The sequence below is a fragment of the Sinocyclocheilus anshuiensis genome, unplaced genomic scaffold, assembly GCF_001515605.1.
Source record: "Sinocyclocheilus anshuiensis isolate Anshui unplaced genomic scaffold, SAMN03320099.WGS_v1.1 scaffold454, whole genome shotgun sequence".
Taxonomy (NCBI): Eukaryota; Metazoa; Chordata; class Actinopteri; order Cypriniformes; family Cyprinidae; genus Sinocyclocheilus; species Sinocyclocheilus anshuiensis.
The window spans coordinates 1801454-1821651 of record NW_015548217.1 but is presented as its reverse complement, the minus strand read 5'-3'; the positions used below and the strand labels follow the sequence as shown (position 1 = coordinate 1821651).

Sequence of the window (20198 nt, the reverse complement as noted above, 5' to 3'; positions counted from 1 at the left end):
AGAGAGAGAGAGAGAGAGAGAGAGAGAGAGAAATATCTACACATTTTAGCTGGTTTCACTCACCAGTTCCAGTAGGAAAAGTGGCTTTCAGGAATCGTGTGCAGTTCTCTTGATATTCACCACGTTTATAGATCAGATCATCCAGCATGGAGCCCATGACCTTTTCAAAACCATAATACATGACATTTACTTGCTGGTAATGTGTGGATTTAGTGTGAGTATTGCACAATGAGTCATAATGAGATCTTAAGGTTATATTGGGCTGATGTAGATGTACGATTAATGGTACCTTTTCAAACACAAGATGGCAGTATATATAAATGTATAAATGTTCTCAGAGGAAAGGTCTATGTTGTTCTCTTAAACAGATCTTTCTCTCTTTTTTAGCAATAACTTTACCAAGCTTTTAGTCACCAACTTTGCGTTTTTAGAAGTTTCTAGTTTGAATCTTGTTTTATTAGGACTCGATTAATCACACCACAGAGTGCTGTGTGCTTGCCATTGGAGGTGATATTAAACACATTTTAATTTCTGCTACAATGAACAGATAAATATTTACATTCTTCCTCATTTACAATGCCAACTCTTGAATATCAGTTGCTTGGATGCATTCTTGTTACTCATTTGCAGATACTCTGAATACTGGGTTTAATGTTTCTATGCTATATTAAGTAGGACTAATAAAACACTGCTAAAGATTTTACTATATTAACACAACTTATTAATATGAACAGAGTAGATCTATATTAAATAATATTTAAAGTGAGTAATATATTTAAAGGGTTAGTTCACCCAAAAATGATAATTCTCTTCGTATAATTACGGTTGAACCCCTGATGTCACATGGATTATTTTACAGATCTCTTTGCTACGTTTCTGGACTTGGGACGTTTTCAGTTGCGTTGCTGTCTATGCAGGGTCAGACAGCTCTCAGATTCCATCAGAAATATCTTAATTTGTGTTCCGAAGATGAACGAAGGTCTTACAGGTTTGAAACGACATGAGGGTGAGTAATTAATGACAGAATTTTCATTTTTGGGTGAACTAACCCTTTAAATCACAATTTTTTTATAGAAAAACCAGTATGTTTTACAAGAACCATACTAATACTGTATTTATATGAGGAACTGTATTACTACAAAAGCACTTTAAGCACATAAAAATGAGCACATTATAAATGACCACTATCCTCCTGATCTGACAATATATGTACAAATAGCAGGATTTACTGGACAAGACCCTATTTTGAGGTTAAAAATCAACATCTCCTTTCTGTTTTATAATATGATTGCAAACCTGGTACTGCATATTCACTCAACTGATGTATCTGATTCAGCATAATCTGTTTAATTTTAAATATAAGATTTACTCAGAACTTTCACCTAAATGTTAACAAATCCTAGAAATATCATGTCTGCGCAGACAGGGAGGGTTATAACCTTGTCCAATGTACTGTAATTCGACTGAGCTCACAAAGATTGCACAAAACTGTATATGCTGACATTTGACACAATTGTGAAAGTGACCAACATGCACACAGACACTTTTGTATTTTAGAGTTGTTAATCTATCTTTTGTGCATTGGTTTAAACATTTCAATAATTATATATTTTTTGAAAAAAAGCTTAAAATGAAATATGGCATCAGTTTTAATGACAGTTTACAATAATTTGTACATTTCAAAACTACTAATTTGCAGTTGATAAGTGTGTGAAAAATATATCAGATTCCACTTTCTCAGTTAAACTGTTACTAAGTAAGCCCTTGGCTATATTTTTATACAGGTTTTAATAGCAACTTGCAAAACTGTCCACCTTTTACAGGCTCTTTTATACCTTTTTGTAAGTTGCGCTGCATCGTAAATGTTTAATCACATCATAAATATTTAAGAGACCTTTACACAAATCACATTCAGATTATCAAATCTGGAGCATATTTTGCAATGTTTCTCCAACATTGCCGAACTCTCTCTGTGCTAATCTCCAGAGATTCATGTCTGTCTGCGAAACTTTCAGGGTATGTGGATTTATATTAGAGCTTAAACAACAACATATGGGCAGAGATATGCCTAGGTATCTGTTTATAATAATATCAAGATATAGCATTTGATATATGATACAAATTCGGTGCACAAACATTTTACATAAAAAGTGCAATTTTTTTTTTAATAATAATTACAAAGAAACTGCAAGTAACACATTGAATTAAGCATGCAATATTGAAGTAGAAAAACTGAAATAATATTTTCTTGTAAAATGCATTTCGATAATATCTGTAGAATTTAATGTTTACAACTTTGAAAAACTAATAACTTCTACTTTTATTATTTTATCTACTGCAAGTTACTTTTTAACTAATTATTAGGCCAGAAAACATTTGTATAGGATGTACTTTGAAACCATTTTCACTCAGAAAGTGCTAGTTCATTTTACAAATAATTACAATAAATACATTTGAATTACATTTTGAAGTAGAAGTAAAATGCAACATCATCTGTAGATCGTATAATCTTCAATCATTTTCTTTGAAAAATATTTTGCCATGATTACAGAATTCTTTTTTTTATCCCATTAACTATCCTAATAACTTAGAATAAAAAAGGAAATTCAGAAACCTCTTATTCTATTTTTAAATTCTTTTTCAAGTTATTAACTACACTACAACTAACTACACTAAAAAAAAGTCGTTGTAGGATTTACTTAGAAACAATTCTCACTCAGAAATTGCTAGTATATTTCACAAAGAAAATATACTCAACTGAAGTAAAGACTGAAACAGTATTTTCTTGTAAAACAAGTGTATTGACTGCAGTTTGCAAAGCTAAAAAGTATCAAATGAAACTTTTTCTAGACCCTTCTGGCAGTGATGTGCAGAGGCGTATGTGTGAATGTCACTGACTCACCTGACCTCTGAAGAGAAGCACAATAAGAATCCAGAGCTGAACTCTGAGCACCGCTCTTCTCCCCGCGAGCAGCATGAACACAGCTCAATATTCACCTGTCCAAGAACAGAGCTCCAGCACGTCACGCCGTGTCCCTCAGGCCACCGCAGCTCCTCTCACTCATAGCGTTTCCTGTCCTCACGCTGGATTTCCTGTTGATCGTCCGATGCGGCTGCTCTGGTCTGGATGAGAGCGGGAGCCTCAGAGTTCACAGACTCCGGTCCTTCTGTTGCCTAATCTCCGAATGAGAGCGTCTGCGCTGCTTCACTCAGTCCTGCTTCACTTCTGGCCCTTCCCAGCCAATCAAGATAAAGCAAGAGACCAGAACTTCACTGCTACGGCTTATGAAACACAAAGCAAACACAGATTTTAAAGAGAACAATTCAGTTACAGCATCTGAGCATTTTCATCAACAGTTTCATATGTATTATTAGATCATCAAAACTGTAGGAATATGGGAGAGAAAGAAATATTGCACTCTAAAAAATGCTGGGTTAAATACAACCCAGTGCTGGGTAAAATAGGGACAAACCCAGCAATTGGGTTGTTTTGACCCAGCGGTTGGGTTACTACCCAGAAGGTTGGGTTAAACATTTAACCCAACCGCTGGGTCAAAACAGACAATTGCTGGGTTTGTCCCTATTTTACCCAGCACTGGGTTGTATTTAACCCAGCATTTTTTAAGAGTGTGGTCACAGAGTAGCTTCATTTTAATGCAGCCTGCAAAATATAAAATGCAAGAACAAAAATGATTTCAAAAGGCTTTATAACTATAATTAAAATAAATAAATAAAAAAACTAACAAGTAACACGTTCCACGTAGGGCACAAAACAGGGCCTGAAAACTAAGTCATCTTTTTTTTCCCCCAACATTTTCACATTTAGCACATTATTTCTGTTATTATTACTATTATTAAAATAATAATATATTGTTTTATCCAAAGCATTTTTTATTCAACAACCAAAATAATAATAATAATAATACTAAATAAAAAGAAATAAAATAAAAGACCAGTAAAAAGAGATGCTTAAACTTCAGAAAAAGTGATATAGTTAAATATTATACAAGCTGTTTTGTTTCCTATTTGGTTGAATTTTAACCCTGTTACTAAAATGTAGGAGACATTTTTTTTTTTAACATACGATTAAACAAAAACTAATTAAAACAACTGCAACAATATGCCAGAAACGGAAACAAGGTTTCAAAATTTTAACTTATTAAGGGCATGTTTTGGGACCAAATGTTGGCTTGAAGCTGCAGATACATTTATATTTGCAATAAACTGAAGAAAAATATTAGTTTGATCATTTTCTCTTATAATAACAGGGCAACAGGACTGCAGTCAACACTAAATTTGTCAAAATATTAATAAAATGCATGAATAGGACATCAAGCCGTACCACATTTGTGGAAAGTACCAGTCATAAATTTGCTTACATCACAATAAATCACTGTTATGAGCCAGCCATCATCTAAAAGCCTCTGGGTTGGTCTTCAAACTAAACTTACCTTGTTATGTGCCAGCCATTTGTCAAATAAAACTAATAAATAACACCAGATGCCTCTGCTCTTATTTTGCCGCAGCCCAAGCTAATAGAAATGAACTTCACTAGACCTTCAGCACCATGGAAGCACTTCACTCGTTAGGATAATTACGTGCCATAATGTACAATTATCCACTTTTAACACAGTCTACTAATAGGGATAGGAATTTAATGTTCTTCATTCAAGAAGTCAATTACGATGCATTAACAAAATGGAAGTGAATTGACTGGCATGCATTAATGCAACATTCACATCATCATCAGACAAATGTACACATTTGCATATGCTTTTTTTTTTTTTACTTTAACGACATGCACATTATGCATATATTAAAACATCAACATCTTCCACTGCTATTAAGTTTAATATCTAAATCTCTTAATATATATTACTAATGCAATTCAAACCAATGGACAAAGAATTCAAGATAAAATGAAGATACTTACATGTAAGAGCTCATCTAAAGTGACTACTGAGAATTTGAGGAACATCTTAAGCATCTTCTGATGTTCTGATCTTCAGATGATGATCCCTGTGAATTTGTCATTTTGAAACCTAATAGTTTAATGCACAAACTCTCTGCTCATGAAGTGAATCGTTTGATTCTTAATTCCTGTGATAAAGTGTCCATCTGTATGAAAGTGAATCACGACTGCTGCATGCATGTGTCCGGTCAGCTTTCCTGCGTTTGATGCTACGTGTCCCACAGATGTAAACAAAATGGGCAACGAACTTGTGCAGTCTGACAGTCTGAAGCTGAAGTGAGTTCTCATGATCTCTCTCGCAGGGTCAAGATGAGCGACAGATATACAAAACAGAACGGATGATAAACAAATGCGCAGAAACAGCGAACTAACTCTTACATCACTGACGGCCGTGTTTAACACCAAGAGCTTCAAAAATAGCCAAATCAGAACTGCTATATGATACACACTACTGGTCAAACGCTTGGAATAATTGTTTCTTCTGCTAACTGAGGCTGTATTTATTTGATGAAAAATACAGTAAAAATTGTGAAATATTTTTTACAGTTTAAAATAACCGTTTTCCATGTGAATATATGTTAAAATGTAATTGATTCCTGTGATCAAAGCTGAATTTTCAGCATCATTACTCCAGTCTTCAGTGTCACATGATTCTTCAGAAATCATTCTAATATGCTGATTTGCTGCTCAAGAAACATTTCTGATTATTATCAATGTTGAAAACAGTTGTGCTGCCCAATATTTTTGTGGAAATGTTTATTTGTCAGGATTCTTTGATGAATAGAAAATTCAAAAGAACAGCATTTATTTGAAATGGAAATCTTTTGTAAAATTATAAATGTCTTTACTGACACTTTTGATCTGTGTAGTCTTTGCTGAATGAGTGTTTATTTAATTAGGAAAACTCCTTATCCCAAACTTTTGAATATAAATGCATCACGGTTCTCACAAAAATATTCAGCAGCACAACTGTTTTCAACATTGATAATAATCAGAAATGATTCTTGAGCAGCAAATCAGCATATTAGAATGATTTCTGAAGATCATGTGACACTGAAGACTGGAGTAATGATGCTGAAAATTCAGCTTTGATCACAGGAATAAATTACATTTTACAGCATATTCACATAGAAAACAGCTTTTTTCAATTGTAATAATATTTCACAATATTCCAGAGTTTTTGAGTGGTAGTGTATGTTTTCGAAAAGCACAGTAGCTCAGTGGAAAATAAATCACTATTTCATCAAAACTTCTACTTACACTTAGCACTATATGTAAACGCAGGGGTTGCTGGTAGAGAGAGGGGAAGCACGTATAACAGCATGACTCGGACTCATAAATCTCTCGTGTTGGATTCCAAATGACCTTGGGAGCAATTTTTCCCGTTTTTTTTTTTCCAGGCTATTTTATTTCCCATCTGGACATGACCAGGGCAACTATGCACATAGTGCTTGTGTGTTGACTTCAGGCACACGCCACATGCTCATCTCCAGCACATCACAGTGATAAATGAGCTGACTGAGCAGCGAGCATGCTAACAACCACACCAACATGGTAACATTTCAACTTCAGAAAGACTACAATTAAATATCACTAATGAATCACCCAACTATCATAACACATAAAATGAAACTGTTAGGTTTACTTCGCATTATATGAACATTTCACGGCACAGCTTTAATGTTAAAAAGGCATTAGCTTAATGAGGCTAACGCTAACTAATTTGCAAAAAGTCTACGACAACGGGAGTTTCTCCAGTAGTTTTCTCTTTTAAAACCAGCATTTGAAAGCTTGGTTACGCTTGTTTCACAATGCACATTTACCGTATTGACCCGAATATAAGACGATGTTTTTTTCTTGGAAATACATCTGAAAAAACGCGGTCATCTTATATTCAGGGTCTAGACTTTGACATCTCAATAATACACCCACAACAATAGGTGGTGCCAAATTCGCATAAAACGAGTGTGCCATGAAATATGTAATGTAATTAATGCGTGTCGTAAAGATCACGAGTAAAATCAAAAGAAAAAGAAAACCTTACAGCTGCATGAGTCGTGACTGTGACGTTAGCCTGATGGGACCAAACTCCCTTTGTGATTTTAAAACGTAAGACAGTACCCAGATTTGAAGACTACAGTAAGATTTAACTTCTACTGTTAATAAGATTTTGGTAGGCTACTATTAGATGGATAGCCTAAATGTCCTAATTCAGATGGGCTACCTGTTTTTTTTATGGTATATCAAAAAGTGTATATTTTTTAAATGTGATTGTTGGTACATTTTACCAGTTTTTACCATACTTTCAAAACAAAAATTAAAATAGGAAAAGTATGCAATATGAAAATAATTGAACGCAAAATGTGTTTTACTGAGTAAAAACAAGATTTGGTTTTTAAAAAGCCTTTTTCCAAAAGGTACATCTGGGAAAAGGGGGGTCGTCTTATAATCAGAGTCGTCTTATATTCAGGCCAATATGGTACTTCGGCGCTCATATTACATGCGAGAAACATAAATTCAAGAAAAGTTCTGGCATTGCAAAAGACTAATTGAAAAAGCACTATAAACTTGTTTTTTTCAGCAAAATATTTCACAATATAGGCTTTTATGAAGTAACGTAAAATATCGGAGCGAACTACTCACCCATTGTTTGAAAGAGACATCTGTTCTACATACAGCGACAGACACACAAACAGCACTTTCTATTCAGTAAATCTGACTGAATCCAGTGATTTAAGCAGTTTATAACTGCACTTTGGAGTTTGGCATCCGTTCCATTGGCTGACTCTTGATAATCATGTTATTATTGATGGATGTTATAAGAGAAAAAATAGATGTGGTAATCAAATCACTTTACTTTCTGCTTAAAGCCTCAGCTCTGTCGCATTTCACATTTTACTGATATAATGAACAGGATATATAGGGTACAACGTGGCTAAAGGCCCACCTTAAGAAAAAATGTGCTATTCACTGCTCCTAAAATGTATAATTGCATTAATGGAGCAACATATTTTGTGTGAAAATAAATCATTCAAGTTGTTTATTTTGTTTAAAAATCGTATAAATGTATGAGGTGGCAAGAGGGGCCTGTTACCCCACACACGGGGTAAAAGGCACACGGTATTCATACAAATACTTCAGCTAAAATAATGTTTTTTTAATAATGTCTAAGTTAATACTTGTTAAAAACAATCACTTTAGCAAAGTCTGTACTATTCTCTGCTTATTTTGAAAAATAAAAGAATTAATTTTTGTTCAATAAATATACCGTCATTAAAATATGTTAATATAAAAAATATATTTTAAAATACATAAACTCCTTTTAATAAGTAAAGATTCTGAAAGTATTGAAGGAGATCCAATAATAATTGAATATATATTTACAGTAGTAACAACAAATGATATTTTATTATATGATATGATTAATATCATGTTTTTAAATATGATGGTTTCATTCTAAACATGGTGATTATCTCTAATATGGACACCCAACATAATATATGATATTTACCATCTGAATCTAACCATGCCATGTCAACAAATGAAAAAGTCAGCCATCTATTAATTATCATGTTAATTACTGTGTGCCTTTAGCCCCAACAGCAGGGGCGCTTTTTACCCCAAATACCATACTTTTACATATTCTTTCGTTATTTGAAAACTGTTGCTTTAATTATCTCATTCTCATTTGCTACTTAAATCTACAACATTTTAAAAAACATAAAATATTAGATCAAGTAAGCACAGAATCGACTTTGTGCTGCTGTGCGTGATCGCGTCAAGGATCAGACAATTATACACGTGCATCTTAAAAAGCGAATGTTTTGGAAAGTGCTACGCCACGTTTTTGTGTCATCAAGTGGTTTAGATGAAAATAATATCAAAGGCGCCCTTTACCCCGGGGCGCATTTAGCCCCTTTGTACCCTATATACAGTGCTGCTTGAAAGTTTGTGAACCCTTTAGAATTTCCTATATTTATGCATAAATATCACCCAAAGCAATCAGATTTTTGCAAAAGTCCTTAAAGTAGACAAAGAGAATCCAATCAAACAAATTAGACAAAAATATTTTCTTTGTCATTAATTTATTCAGGAAAACGATCCAATATTACATATCTGTGAGTGGCAAAAGTATGTGAATCACTAGGATTAGCAGTTAAAGGTGCAATAAGTGAATTTTGCCAAATGATGTTGATATCTGAAAGCACCAAAACAAACACGCCCATACCCCAACAGGACCTCGCCCCTATTTTGACATCTCCGCCCCACACATACGTACACAACCCTGGCATAACGACGAATGCAGAAACAAGTGAAGATGACACAAGCATATTCAAACAAAAGCCAGCACATAAGTTGTGTGAAACAAAGTCAACGTTACTCATCAAGAAGAAACAAAGCAACCTCGGCGTCCAGGCCTTCCTGCTCCTTGAGTTCTCTCCACCGCTGGAAAGCTGCTCCGATATTACGCGCGTCCTACCTCTTGCCTGATCGTAACTAATGTTTTGTTCCTCTGATATTTTTCTCTTTTTATCTGCCATCTCTCTCTATCTATAGTCGATCTGCTAATATCCGTCCTGTGCACTCAAATTGAGCACTCTCTTCTCTCTATCATTACTAGACATGCCCCTTACTGATGATTGGCTACAAGTGTGTTTCTGGGACGCTGTGGTCAAAAGATTTTTTTCAAATAGTGCTTAGTGCACCTTTAATTTGAAGGTGAAATTAGAGTCCATCTGTTCAGAGGTGTTTTTAATCAGTCAGATGACTATCAGGTGTTAGTGTCTGCCCTGTTTTATTTAAAGAACAGGGATCTATCAAAGTTTGATCATGTTTGTGGAAGTGTATCATGGCACGAACAAAGGAGATCTCTGAGGACCTTAAAAAAAAAAGGGTTGTTGTTTCTCGTCAGGCTATAACCACTTCTAAAGTGTTTGGACACCAAATTTGGACTCCTCAGATCGTGTACAAATGGAGGAAAGTCAAGACCACAGTTACCCTCCCCAGGAGTGGTCCACCAACAAAGATCACTCCAAAAGCTACATATATCAAGTTCTGGGAAAAACATCACAGTAATCATTTCTAATCAGCAGAAGTCAATGGTAAGCACAACTAGCATGCCAAACTATCAGGCCTTTTCTAGTCGTTCTTCCGCTAATGATGTAACATTCATCAAGATAATGATCTGAAACTCATCAAATGTTGTGCAAGAGCAATTAAACATGGACAACACTCGCAAGCAGCACTCAGTAATGACTCGGACCATCCGACTCCAGACCTTGATTCACTAGAACTCAAAGGAGACAAACTGGACAGACATGCCACAGGAATTCAGAAGAGCTGAGAAGAGATTTCCTGCTGTTAGGAGAATGTGTTGTTTGTAAAGCTTTTTTTAGTGACCCTTACATAAATTAATGGTGGTTAGGTAAACCGGACTCTTACTCCATCCACATTAAAGGAATAGTTCACCCAAAAACAAAAATTTGCTGAAAATGTGTGCTCAGCCTTGGGCCATTCAAAATGTAGATAAGTTTGTTTCTTCTTCAGATTTGGACAAATGTAGCATGGCTTGTAATTGGTGCTTGATCTGTGCAGATTTCATAGATTTCATCCTAAATGTGTGCGTATATGCACAAAAGGTAGATTTTGTGTACGTACAAAAGTTTTCAGATTTATAAAGCCATGCGTACACCAGAACCTGCGAAAAAGGCCCTTTGTAATGCCCAGTCAGCGGAAGATTGTGCGTACATGAATCTCCATCCCATCTCCTCCCCGAAATAGCCATATATGGAGCTTACAACGTCTAGTTTTAATATGCATAATGTAATCTGCATATCATTTCCATGCATGCATATTCCATCCACATGACACCGTTTAACGCAGTTAAGGGTACAATACGTTGAGAAAATATGAGAATATGTACTATAAATGCTTTTTGAGACATCATATTGCTATTAAAATTTATGCAATTTTGCCTATAAAGTAAACGTATATTTTAGAATGTTTCTAGCCTATATTTTAATGGAGATAGGCCTTATTTTTGTGCAGTGTAAATAACTGTCTGACTCACCGTGTCAATAACAAAACATTTTGAAAATAAAACATGCATATCTTACAGTTTCCTTCAAATTCTAGCTTTTAAATATGGTGTTTGTTACAATATTTGGAAGAGCACGAAAGGGGTTATCATTAGGCTACTGTCTGTGCGCGACACCTGTGAACAGAGGTTCTAGAGTACTGTCATCAGACCAATGGACTGTTTGATCAACAAGTGCATGCTTATGTCTGTCGTTACCTGTCGTTACCATTATTCACGCAAAAGTATTTTCTCAGAACATGAGTTTTGCTATTTAGAACACAATTTAAAGAGGAATTGTCATGGGCCAAGCATTCCTCGCTGTGATTAAAACATTAAATCGCATACCACAGGAAAATTGTTCGAAAGCAGCACATCCACTGCAAATATTTTAAATACACATAAATATGTTGTAATTTCTGGATAATGATTTCATGAAATTTCAGTGCTTAACTTCATTATTGAGAGTGTCATATTTAATCTAAATGTGTATGTCAAATGTAAAACAAACTTTAAAATCATTCTGTTTGCTTCCTTATTTCGCTCACTCTAGTAAAAGAGTGCGTACGCATGGTCTAGAGCAGGGGTAGGCAAGTTCGGTCCTAGAGAGCCGCAGTCCTGCAGAGTTCAGCTCCAACCCTGAAAAAAAAACCTCACCTGCCTATAGCCTTAGTAATCCTGAAGACATTGATTAGCTTGTTCAGGTGTGTTTGATTAGGGTTGGAGCTGAACTCTGCAGGACTGCGGCTCATAGGACCGAACTTGCCTACCCCTGGTCTAGAGTGTCTGTACGGTGCGCACATATTTACGCCTAGTTTATTTTTTATAAATCCCAATATGTGCGTGGAAAATTGCGTACGCACATTTCCATGCCCATTTTGTGCGTACGCAACGTTTATACTTCAGGCCCCAGATTACTTTTTCACTGGAGGAAGGGTCATTATGGATTATGGACTCATATTTTAGCCAGAAGCAATGGTTTGAAGTTAAAAGCATCTTAATGATGGATTTGTTTCTTATAAATACACAGCTTTTAGCTTCTTAAGACATTAACTGATGGACTGGAGTGGTGTGTATTACTTGTGGATTATTGTGACGTTTTTATCAGCTGTGTGGACTCTCATTCTGACGGCACCCATTCACTGCAGTGGATCCATTGGTGAGCAAGCGATGGAACGCTACATTTCACCAAATCTGATGAAGAAACAAACTCATCTATAGTGGAGATCAATAAACAACCTACAGTTTCCTATATTTCGAGGTCTTTGCTTAGTCATATTTGAAGTTATCCTAACAGGAGTAAAAGCGCAATTTTTAAGCATATTTCATGAGTTAAATATATTCTGAAGCACAGTTTAAAATACTTAAATGAGATGTTTGAAAAAGAACTCGGATCAAAATTAGAGAACACTTACAGATACCTACCAGTTATTGGTGTTAATCTGGCACCTCGTGCTAATTTCCTTAATTAGTTGACAAATCCTTTTTAACTGGCAGCCTAACTTTCCAGTTTTCACTGATTTTGCAAGATGGTGAGCCGTTCTAAAGTGACTGAATCCCTCCGACAGCAAGTTGTCCAGATGAAGGCCAACAGGAGCCATAGCAAGAGAAGTTGGTTGTTCCAAATCTGTGCTTTCTAGAATATTGCATCTTTACAATGTCACTAACACATTCAAGTCCCCCAAAAAGGTTGGTTGCCCACAAAAGACAAATGCATGAGAGGGCAGGATAATGCAGACTCTCATTGGGGAATCGGTTCAACACTGCAGCTGGAATTGCTTGCCAGTTCAGCGCTGAACAGGGTAAGCATCTGTCTCGGCATACAGTGTCTCGACATTTAAGAGAATTTGGACTGAGAGCCCACTCTGCAATGACCAAACCTCTCATCAGCAGAAAGAATCAAAAAGCTAGACTAACCTTGGCTGAGGAGCATGTTGTGTGGAGAGAGGAGAACTGGTCCAAAATTCACTTTAGTGATGAGAGCAAGTTTAATTTGGATCCAATGTGAAACATTATGTTTTTGTTGAACTGCCTAGGTTATTTTTTAAAACACTGTTCTACTAGCATGGTATAGCCACAACTAAAATGCCTTCAAATTTTGAATGATGAAGATTACATTATTTGAGAAAAAAAAATCAAGTGTTCATAAATTGTTTTCTAATCTCCACTGTACATACTGGATGGCCTAAGCGAGAGTACATTTTCACTTTTGGTTGAACTATTGCTTTAAAAAAAAAAAAATGTCTGTGATACAATTTGCTTTTCCTTTTCTTTTTTTGTCATTTTATCAGCAGTTTAAGTGGAGAGATGACAGCAGCATTTCTTACCACAGGACTGTGCAATTTTACAGGGACATCTCTGGATCGCTCTATTTTCAGTCTGACAATAAACATAAATCTCTCTGTAATGCAGTTTTAAAACCGTACACCATGTGCGCTCCACTTTAATGTTCATTTGTAGTCCTAAAATCTAGTTTATGTGTAGCTGGTTGCTCTCAGTGTCCTGTATATATTTGAACTGTTCTTTGCAGTGTTTTATCTGCTCATTAAAGTGAAATTAGTGGATGTGTCCATGTTGTGCAAGCTTTTGTGCCTTGAGGAAAATATATAAGAAGTGCAACTGAATTATTCACGGCTGAATTTTTCCTCAGGTTTCAGCTTTATCATCCTTATGTTTCGGTGTGATGGTGCTTCAGATGCTTGGTAAACACATGACTTTGTTGGTGGGAATCTTTTCAGGTCTTGTTTATGGCCAGCTGTAAATGAGTTAAAGTGTGATTGGTGCTCTGGACAGGTGGTATCTGGAAAATGTAAACAGGTTGCATGATAGATGCATAAATTGTTTGGCCTGCAAAGTCATTAAAATGCGGTGTGTGTGTGTGTGTTTTGATTTGAACCTTTTTTCGTTTTCAGCTCCAGGTGAACCGAGAGACGTGTGTTGACAGCATTATGCATCATATACTGCATGCAAGCATGCAAACTGTTATCTGTGCGTGTATATAATACCACACTAATGACGTAAACAGTTTTACAGCTTCATTTTAGACAGAAAATGAAATTTGGCTTTTCTTAGAATGCTTGTGAATGCCTGTGATATTTCAAGGAATAGTTTACCCAAAAATCAACATTTGCAGAAAATGTCCTCACCCTCAGGCTATCCGAGATGTAGATGAGTTTGTTTCTTCATCAGATTTGGAGAAATGTAATATTGCATCACTTGCTCGACAATGGATCCTCTGCAGTGAATGGGTGCCGTCAGAATGAGACTCCAAACAGCTGATAAAAACATTTTTTTTAAATCCACAAGGAATCCACACCCCTCCAGTCCATCAATTAATGACTCGTGAAGCCAAAAGCTGCATGTTTGTAAGAAACAAATCCATCATTAAGACGCTTTTAACTACTGCTTCTGACTAAAATATGATAATCCTTCATCCTATATCAAGATGTTTTAAAGCTTCAAACCATTGCTTCTGGGCTAAAATGTGAGTCTGTAATCCACAAGGAATCCACACCCCTCCAGTCCATCAATTAATGACTCGTGAAGCCAAAAGCTGCATGTTTGTAAGAAACAAATCCATCATTAAGACACTTTTAACTACTGCTTCTGACTAAAATATGATAATCCTTCATCCTACATCAAGATGTTTTAAAGCTTCAAATCATTGCTTCTGCTAAAATGTGAGTCTGTAATCCATAATAACGCTTCCTGCAGTGAAAAACTCTTCTCGACTGAATCAGGAGAAAAATCTGCACAGATCAATGTTTACAAGCCAAAACAGCTCTAAACAAATATGTGGGTGGATTTTGATGTGAGAGACAACAGAGGATGAACTTTTTCACTCAAGGAAGAGTTATTATTGATTATGGACTCATATTTTAGTTAAAAACATTTTATTGATGGATTTGTTTCTTAGAAACACAGCTCTTTGCTTCACAAGACATTAACTGATGGACTGGAGTGGTGTGGATTATTGCAATGTTTTTATCAGCTGTTTGAACTCTCATTCTGACGGCACCCATTCACTGCAGAGCATCCATTGGTGAGCAACTCATGCAATGCTACATTTCTCCAAATCGGATGAAGAAACTCATTTACATCTTAGATGGCCTGAGCGGGAGCACACTTTTCAGCAAATTTTCATGGTAAACTATTCCTTTAACATCGAGCCCAGTGTGGTCTTTATGATAATTCTCCTCAGTACTCTCATAAGTGGTGAATCTTTGCACTTACCCGTCTGGCTCATCTGTTTACATTCTTCGAGCAGCAGAGAGCGTTGATGGGCCCCCGGCAGACGGACCACCGTATATGTCCAATCCAAGTAGGAAAAACAAACAAGCTGCTGAACATCCTGTCCGGCCTCAGTCAACAACACACTCCAGATCAACTGAGGGCACAGGTCCTCTCTATCTCCACCATGCCTCATTCTCGATGAGGTGCTGCTCTCATCATCGGTTTAGGGATGGTCGTTTCTGTGGTTACAATCAACAACGACTTCACTGAAATATCTCTTGATATAGTGTAATATAATAGCCTTGTGCATTCATTCACCGAATGGACCCTTTCACATTTCTGGGTTTGCAATGAGGAGGTAAACAATAACAGGATAAACTTCTATAGAGATTAATGGGAGACTGTAGCAAATACAATTCTTGTGTTCCCAAACTCCAACAGAACAACAAAAAATCCACTATTGCATTTCAACAGTTATCCAAAAGAAGATGGATTTACTGCAGAGTAACAGTGACTTTGTAAGATAATAGTGATTAAATTATGACAGAATGTTGATGTTTAGGTGAACTAGTCCTTTCAGACATGTGTCAGCTAGAAAAGAAAAATCCTTAGTGTTGAGCCCTGATGTTATTAAATGTTCTCTTTCTATTTCTAAACGCTTTCTAAAGTGTTCTAAACGCTTCTCATTAAGTTTGGGAGGATGTTTGGCGTGTGTTGTTTTTCAGATGCACATTTTAAGCGACTCAAACTCACAGCACTCGCAACATTAACTACTGATGCTGTGCATTTATTTATTTATTTATTTAATTAAAAATCGAAAAAGGCAGCCTTTATGATTCAGCAATTGCATTAAGCCAAATCGCGATTCGGTTCGAGTCGATTAATCGTTCAGCCCTAGACGTAGACTTTTAATTACATTGACATACATTTTGACATCTTGGGCACAATTTGTCAATACTTTTTATCCACCCCTGTTGGAAAAAATGTATTCACCCCTGTTGGAAATTTAATTTACTAGCTTAACTTACCTGAGACAGTGCGAATCTGCGATATGCAACATTTCCAGTCCAAACTGTGTATTCACGCCATGTCAGAAATATGAAAATTACAATTTTCAGTTTCAATTAACAAGTTCCTTGGTGGGCGTAAGTTGCATTTCTTTATGCCAGCCGCGGATAGTTGTAACTCACTGACAGCCAATGAAATTGCAGCATTTCAACAGCTGGCCAAAGAGTGGAAATGATGTCAGAATCAGATCTTTTCATGCATTTATTTGGACTGGGGTTCGAATCCCACTCACACAGGTCTAAACCATTATTATACACAGCTTTGTGCTTTTCATCAAACAAAATTTTAAAATTAAACAATACATTACAGCTGCAAAGTAAGTAATTTGTGTCTTGCCTTCTTGAAAAACAAAGCAAATTATTATGAATAAATGATTATTATTAAAATATATACAGTAAAATAATAGTATACTATTGGTTATATGAAAACATGAATAATTATATAATAATGGTTATATTAAACATGAATGGTTTCTATTAAACGGCTTTTGAAACGTAAAGAAGAATCATTTAAATTTAACTCAAACTGAGTAATATTTAAGTACTGAATGAAAATTGATTTGAGTGGTGGAATAATTTGTTACACTTAAGATAAATGATCAATTACGTGTTTCCAAAACCATAGAAACGGTAAAATATTAGTCCTATGAAGTAGAACACAGCACTCATGAAGCAATTTGTAATTTTCAGTTGTTTTTATTCAATTCTTTAAGCACTTTTTAAGATAAGTAAATATCAATCCAAAATAATTAAGTACAAAGAAAAATAGAATTCTGACAAAATATAGACACTACAATCTCACACTGAAAAGTAAACAAATCAAAATATACAGTATATACATTAGTTAAATATTACTAAGGGGCAAAAGAAAATCATTTCTTTTTTTCTGCCACCCATCTCTGTCTTTCCATCTTTGCAGGTCATCTCTTTCTGCATGCCCTGAGGTTGGTAAATGGAAAAGACTTTAGCAGGGCAATGAACATATTTCCCTGCTACGCCAGGAAAGCCTGTGTGTATGTGAGGACTGTTTGAACCCTGCTTCAGGTCTATTTTACACAATCTGCACAAGCAACCAACGTGTTCAGTTTCAGGCCTTTTGCGTTTTTGCTGTCCTCTCTCCTCCACCCGTTTCTTTGTGTCCTCAAGTTCACTCTTAAAGAACTCCATTTCCATAAAGTCTTGGAATGGCATTCTGGGGTTTGTTAGTCCTTAATCACTGTAAGCATTAAAATCCTTTGTGGAACAGTAGAAGTACCTGACAGGGCCTTGCTGATTAAAACAAAAGTGGATAAAGGAACCATCTTTGGCTGTCCACAAGCAAGACAAGTCTTTGTTTGTTTCTTCTTCTCCTGCTCAGGCTGCTGCTGCCGCTCCATAATACAATCCTCTCAATGGTGTCATGAGTTAGGAGTGTGGTCAGAGCAGGTGCTGGTGGGTTTACATCCACAGGCTTCATTGTTACCACTGGCGCTCTGGTTGTTTTACTACCTGCTTTAAAGACGTTTCTCTGGAGTTGTTTAATGATGAACTGGTGTTCAGCAGTTTGGCCAGGTGCTTGTCATACTGTGAAATGTGCAGTTTTGTGGTCGAATGGAGCATGCTGTTTGGATCAGTACTGTGATCATCAGTACTGTGATCAACTGTGGACCATTGCTGCATAGTCCTGAGCATGTCCTTCTTCCCATGGTGTTTATTAAGCAAGTTGTCGATGGGCTCCACGTTTGTGGTCCAGTACAAACACCCTGCCACCAGTCTTCACAGGTCCAGTACGGGTCGCAGGCGAGGCCAGCATAGGCAGAGGTGGCATACATGTAGTTCCTATACAGAGGGGAAACATTTTTATCAATTTCTGCATTCTGAAAATTCTGATCGAGGCTCCACATGGGAACCATATGAGGACAGCGAGGGCACAGGCAGTGTACCAGTGGTGTCTGCAACAAGTTGAACATTTAGTTTAATGTGTAAGGAAACAGAGTTTCTGCAGGTTTTATGAAGGTAAAGTTAAGACCTTTTTATGACCAAGTAAATCAAATTTGAGGAACAAATGAGGAAAACCACAAATATGTTCTGTCAACGTAAATGTCTGTAGAGAAACACAATGCGTTGTATTGACTTCAGAGTTTGAAAATACAACTTCCAACAGATATTCATAATTTAATTCATTTTACAAAAACGCACTGAAGCCCTCCGCTCCCAGACACTAGAATATGGAAATACAGTATATTTTTCTGTGCGTTCAGATCATGCTGCAATTAAATAAAGATACATTTACTGGAGATACAAAATGACATGAAACGCGAAGTCTTGTTTGAAGTGATTAAAACAAGAACTAATATCTGCCATTTGGCAAAAAAAGTCACCTTAATTTAATTAATAAACAAAAAGGGAAGTTGTGATAACTCATTGACAAATATTTGTTATTGTTTTAAGTATAAACTCATTTCATTTTATTAACATTTTTCAAGACTTCTTTTACATTTGCATCTGAAATAAACATATCTTGACTGAAAGATGTTTGATATTTGTGTTGGAAAACAAGACAAAACACAGAGGAAGAGATTCCTTCACTTTTTGCTGCATCCAACATTTAATGCCATCATTTTATGAATGTAAGACTTTGTGCTCTGATTTAAACCTTTCTTAAGGCATTCATTTGTGTAAGGGTAGATGAAGACATTTTAAGACTTTAAAACCTGCAGAAACCTCTTGTGTATGGTGTTGTTAATGTGTCAGATATTTACCTGTATCTGTCTGAGGATCTGCTTGGGTTCCAGGAAAAGATGACAGCAAGGGCACAGACAGTGAAGAACCAGTGCTCTCTACAAGAACAACAACATAGCAGTATTACAAAAAGCAATAATTCTATTACAGACACTAAAACTGTAGTAATCCTACTGTTCTTGGCAGATTGATATTCATTTATCATGGCTGTACCGCAAATATAATGCCCAGTACAGTAACAATAAGGGTAAATTTATTGTTGTGACTCTACTACTAAAATACCATGGCTAAATTATGGTTACTATAGTAAAACTATGGTCAGAAAACATTTTTGGACTGTATAATACATGTAATCTCATTACACAAATGAAATTAATGGTTATGTCCATTCATAATTTAGCTTGTAATCAACAGATGACGTGTTAATGATGACAAACAGTACATCTGCCTCCGCGAATTCAAACTTCCGGGGCTGCCAAAACACGGAAGAACGCCACGAGAGCGCTAGCGGCCGAAAGTATATCGCATCCGTAGTGGTTTAGCACTACCATTGAGAATGAATGGGAAACGGTTTAGGGCCGTTTAGCTAAAGAATCCCCGGGGACTGATTATACCTGCGCAGGTCCAAAGCTATAGGCTACCGTGAAAATATTTGTGAACCCCCAGGTCTGATGTATGGTTTATGTGAACTCCAGTACAGTTTTCAGTAAAAATTCATGCAATCCATCTTAATAACCACTATCAGTGATGTATAATTTGCAGCTTTGTGCAGATATGTTATAGCTACTTTTTATAATTGCATTATTTAAAGGCATATTTCACCCCAAAATGAAAATTTGCTGGAAACTTACCCTCAGGTCATACAAAATGTAGATGCATTTCTTCATCCGATTTGGAGAAATGTAGCATTCCATCACTTGCTCACCAATGGATCCTCTGCAGTGAATGGGTGCCGTCAGAACGAGAGTCCAAACAGCTGATAAAACCATCACAATAATCCACAAGTAATCCACGCCACTCCAGTCCATCAGTTAATGTCTTAAGTAAAAATGCTGCGTATTTGTAAGAAACAAATCCATCATTAAGACGTTTTTAACTAAAATACGAGTCCATAATTCATAATTATGCT

The 20198-nt window shown here is 36.1% G+C and overlaps 1 long non-coding RNA gene across 1 annotated transcript; it reads right to left on the bottom strand.

Annotated features, from left to right (window-relative positions):
- Window positions 1-67: 67 nt before the first annotated feature.
- On the bottom strand, window positions 68-5010 carry LOC107653940 (uncharacterized). Its single transcript, XR_001630286.1, has 3 exons — window positions 4934-5010; window positions 2903-3282; window positions 68-160 (listed from the first exon to the last, which is right to left on the bottom strand). It is a non-coding gene; the product is annotated as an uncharacterized LOC107653940 (long non-coding RNA).
- Window positions 5011-20198: the final 15188 nt, after the last annotated feature.